We start from the raw sequence: 5,375 nt of genomic DNA on the forward strand, positions 1-5,375 counted from the left end.
GTTATGAATTCAGTCAAGATTTCCTTAATACATATGAAACATTCAATCACCTAACCTCAGAATGTTCTTACTTAAGTCCTTAAGGAAGAAACTATTAAACTACCAATTCTTACTCAAATGTCCATTCAATTAATCATTGGTTTTAATCATACAAAATATCAAGGTTTACGGTGATTTACGAAAGTTACTAGTCCTAGATGATGCATTCATAAACCCAATTGTGTGAAAACCCTAACAATCACAATCCTGTTATTGAAAGTCATAGATCAATTTGTATTTGTCCGATACAAAAGCATAATAACATCACACAATTGAATTGAAATACGTAACATAGTAATCAAGAAATCATTTGTTCAAATTCATAACATGCGATAACATCAGGACCACCCCCTTAGCATCAGGGGGTTTAGCCTTTCATAGTACTTAAAGAACTCATAAAGTAAAGATTAGACATTACAAAGAATTAGGAGAGTTTGATCTTCAATGGTTGATACCCTTGAATCTCGCCGTCTTCAAATCCGTCGTATTCGCTATCTTCTCCAATGTAATGCTTTCGTTCGTCTGTCAAAAGGTCCTCTCTTCTTTCCCTTCCAAGCCTTCTTATAGCTTCAGATGAATCTCCTCTAAGCAAAAGGTTCAAACTACCCTTAATGAGCAGAATCGGTTCACAAAGCAAAAATTAGGTTTTCCAAGCTGCGTCCAATCAACACGGTCGTGTGGTGGCACACGGGTGGCCGTGTTGTTCTTCATAATTAATTATTTTTAGCACAAGCTACAGTGGCAACAACACGGGCCGTGTTCCTACACACAGGTGCCCGTGTTAATGCACTGTTTTAATCAACACGGCCGTGTGGTGGCACACGGGTGCCCGTGTTGATCTCTGTTTTTCTGCTCCCATTCTTTTCTGCCTGATCAACAACACGGGTAGTGTTGTGGCACACGGGTGCCCGTGTTGACCTGATGTTTCTTCATATTTTTGCATTTCAGAGTGTCCATAACTTCACCATTCTTGCTTTTAAACCTGTGCAATGGCCTGTAACAATGACACTACCAAACGAAGCATAAACGAGATCTTTTTGACATAAACTTGTAATCGAATGCAATGCAATACCAAACCAACAAAACATGATAAATGACTCCAAAGTAACTGAAAACAAACATAAATCTTACCAAAGTGATGAAAATATGTCGGATTAACGGTGGGAATTCAATGGAAATGGTGACCGATCAATGACCTTTGTTTTCAACCTTAATGGTTGATGAATCTTTTTTTAACCTTCGTGGTTGATGACCTTCGTTTCCAACCTTCATGGTTGATGAATATTTTTTAAACCTTTATGGTTGATGACTTTTGTTTCCAATTGTCATGGTTGATCACCTTATTTCCAACCTTCATGGTTGACGAGCATTAATCTTCTTTCAACCTTCATGGTTGACGATCTTTGCTTCCATCTTTCATGGTTGATAATTCTTTTTTCAAACCTCCATGGTTGAAATTGTTTCCAATCTTTGAATTGATGATTTATTTAACATCCCTATTAGGGAAGATTCAATTGAAACCTTATCATTGCAAGGGCATTATGGAACTTTCATGTTTTAAGTTATGGGCTCTTTATACCATACCAGAGCCAAAGCCTATCATTAACCACTTCTGCTACATAAGCATACATGGCTTCATGCGTCATTAAAAATGAATCATACATTACATATAATATGCATATTATGTTTCTCTTTTACGACTGATATATTTCCCCATAGAATATTTCAATCAAAATACAGTAGATGAACCCATGAAAGTTTACCTGCCATTATGTATCCCATATACGTTTACCTATATCACATTACAACCATTCTCAACGGGTAAATTTCCGAATATTTTGGTATTTAATATTCTTCTACCTCGAATACCTAAAAAGCTTTGCAATTCACACATTAAGGTTTAAGATGATTAAGTATGGGAAGTTATCATACCTCAAAATTTGCCCTTCCCTTTTCATTTTTCATCTAACCTATGACTCAATATTCTTTTGTACTAATCCATACCTTATTCATATGCATTATTCATTCATATTAACACTTCCTAATAAGCATCATATATTCAAAGCTAATGGATCATAAAAATTATGCTTTTGTTTGAGGTTTGTGATATTGCTCATCATATGATGGGGAACCCTAATTTTATGCACTATTGGACCTTGATTCAATGAGATCACAATTTGGTATTCATTTGTGAATTCAAACCCTAATTCATGACCTAGTTATTCATGGAACATATGTTTGACCTCACGAGCTTTCATATGGGCATCTAAACCCTAATTTTTGGGGGCCATGTGTTGGGATGTGTTTGAAGAGCTATGTGTTTGGTTTAAAGACCTTGATTAGGGTGTGTGCATCATGAAACCCTAATCAATGACGCCTGATCTTGTGTGCCAATTTTGAGTTGACTTTGACCATGGGATTGTCTGAAACCCTAGCTCATTGGGAAGGAGTTCTTGATCATCTATTCATTCATTCAAACTACATGTCCACTTGTTTGGGATTGCATCTGGTTCGAGGTATGGTCATTTCATCCATTCATATGGTTATTTCAAGACCTTAAGTTTTGGTTCGTAGTCATTGCATCCATTTAAACGGTGTTTTCAAGATCAAGCTCACAAGTCATGAGCATAAATCCTTAGTCATTGGTTATTGGATTCATGCTTGCATCAGTACGTCAGTCTTTTGAGTCTGTGGCTTGTCTTTGGTCCATTAAGACTCCTAAGACATTAGAGGTTACTCATTAGTGGTTCATCTATGCATTTTAGTCCATTTGATCAAGCTCATTCATATTGCCTAACATTTGAACATAAATCACTAATTCATGTCATATTCATTCAATACATTAACTACATTACAAGTCATCCACACAACTCCGATTTAAATCAAAACCCTAGTTTCTCAAACCTACAGTTGACTTTTTGGTCAACTAGTTGACCAAAGTCAATCATACTCCCTAAGTCACTTTAAATCCCATTGGTCCATGTCTTGATCCATTCTCTATGCCATCTTGGTTTGTTTCATTTTTAACAAACCAATTCATGTCATTTTTGCTACTAACCTTTTTGAACCTAAACTTGTGTTTTCTAATTAATCCAAACATTTTCCACTAAACCATTTCCATAGATATCCAATGCCATTAAAATTATAATCGTAACATTCAATTACACATTTTTATAATTGTATTCCATAAACCATTTAGTCTAATTTAGAATACACTTTTCCATTCATAATATACAACATCTACAATCCAATTTTCATTACAACCATTAATCCAATTTCCAAATCTTGTACATAAACCCTTAAAACCATTCAATTTCAACTTTAATTCCCATTACAATATTCAAACATTACAACACCAGACCATATTTCAATCCAAAATTACAAAAATTACAAGTTCAAACTAATTTCAATTGCAATGTTCAAAGCCAATACAATTCACATATTTAAATTACAAAGAGTACAACCATAACATCACAATCCATTCCAATTTCACGTTTTCAAGCATATGATTCGATATCACTCCATGGCATAGCATTCCATAACTCAGTCATAATTCATTTACCTACAAAAACATCGAAATGCAGTCATTAACATTGCCCTTGCAAGATAAAAACCCAGCAACTCAAAGTTTCATAAGACATTCAACTAACCCCTTAATTTCGATTCTAACAGTTAACTTCACCCTTCTTTTTTAACCTCAACCTGCAAAATGATTTTCAACTCAGCAATTCATTTCATCAACACAACTAATTAACTCCACTATTCATAACAATTGCCAAACGCCAACACAAATAAGTTCACAAGCCAAATTCCAATGGCCCCTGTAAATCTTATACCATCTCAACATTCATTTCCAATTAACAAATTAACCACTCTATTTCACAATTAACTTTAATCATTAATAGAGTTTATCCAATTAACACCCTACAACTCAATAAGCCAATTAACAAAACTAATTTGAATTAGTCCACTTAAATTCTAACAGAGCCTTTGAATCACTAATTTCATTCGATTTTACTAACTTCACTTTTCAACAAACTAACTCCAAAATTCAAACTAACAAACCTCCATAATTCTCATTACCATAACATTCAATTTAAACTCCATGTTAAGCCACGATAACACAACACACAAAATCAAAACCAATTCATTTTTCACTCACTGAATAACTAAAGCTAACAGAATTTCATTTGGTAACAAACTCGTGAATGTCTAATTGACTTTTCTTCATCTATAAAATGTAAACTCCTCACTCATTCACGATACATTTTTCACATTTCACAAATCACAAACTCACACCACTATAAATTCTCAAAACTCTCTAAAATCCTCTCAATCATATCCCTCGATTCAACACATGCAATATAAAGAATTCAAAAAAGAAGGAGAAGAGAATTAAAGAAAGAAGATAAGATCAAGATTTAATTGGTTAAAGTCATGTTCTATCGCATTTGTCTTATCCAATTCAACACTGGCCGGAACAAATCTCCTTTTCGGAGGTAAATACTTTTTTGCCTCCTTCTTCATTTATCTGTGTAGCGCAATCCATGAGGTCCTTGTGCTTCTCAATTCATATCGTCGATACGAATCAAATACATTTTGGATTTTGCAACCTCTAATTCATGGAAGGTGTCGTTGAAATCAAGTTTTGATTATGATCGTGGTGATGGAGATTCAATTTCGGTGGTGTAAAGTGGTTTCGGAGTCGTTGTTCTTCATCGATTTTTTCGTTTCAAAATTTTGTCCTTAAGCGAGAAGACGCAGGAATTGAAAGCATGATGGGGCATTTATTCTGATGAAGCTACGTTCAACCTGGTTCGTTTGTACCCGGACTCAGCTTTTGGACTCGGTTTCAACCATGAGAGCTTGGATCTTCTTGGCCTCAGGCCCAAACTATTTTCCTATTCACACTCTATGATTAATGCATACACAACCTTCCCTCTTTTATTAAATTCCTTTAATTTATAGCTTAACTAGTTTGATTGATTTCTGATTTGATATTTTGTTTCTGATATTTTTCTCATTTTTGTGCATATAAACAATTAATCATTTGTTAGCTTATTTTTTTCTATCATGTGATCATTTAAAATAATCATTAGAAATAATTAGGATTATAATATCATAATTAGGTTTAAGAAGTTTTTAATTAGAATTTTATTTTTTATAAACTAATTCCTAATTGATCCGTGAAAAATGACAATTTCCCCCCTAGAGTTTAGAAGATTCATGTTATGCATGCTCCCTTAGCTTAGGGTTTATTTAGGTTTAATTGATCATTTTAATCATTTGTTCCTCATGTGAATATTAATGCTGATTTCTTTGATTGATTACACATT

The sequence above is a fragment of the Lathyrus oleraceus genome, chromosome 4 (assembly GCF_024323335.1).
Source record: "Lathyrus oleraceus cultivar Zhongwan6 chromosome 4, CAAS_Psat_ZW6_1.0, whole genome shotgun sequence".
Taxonomy (NCBI): Eukaryota; Viridiplantae; Streptophyta; class Magnoliopsida; order Fabales; family Fabaceae; genus Lathyrus; species Lathyrus oleraceus.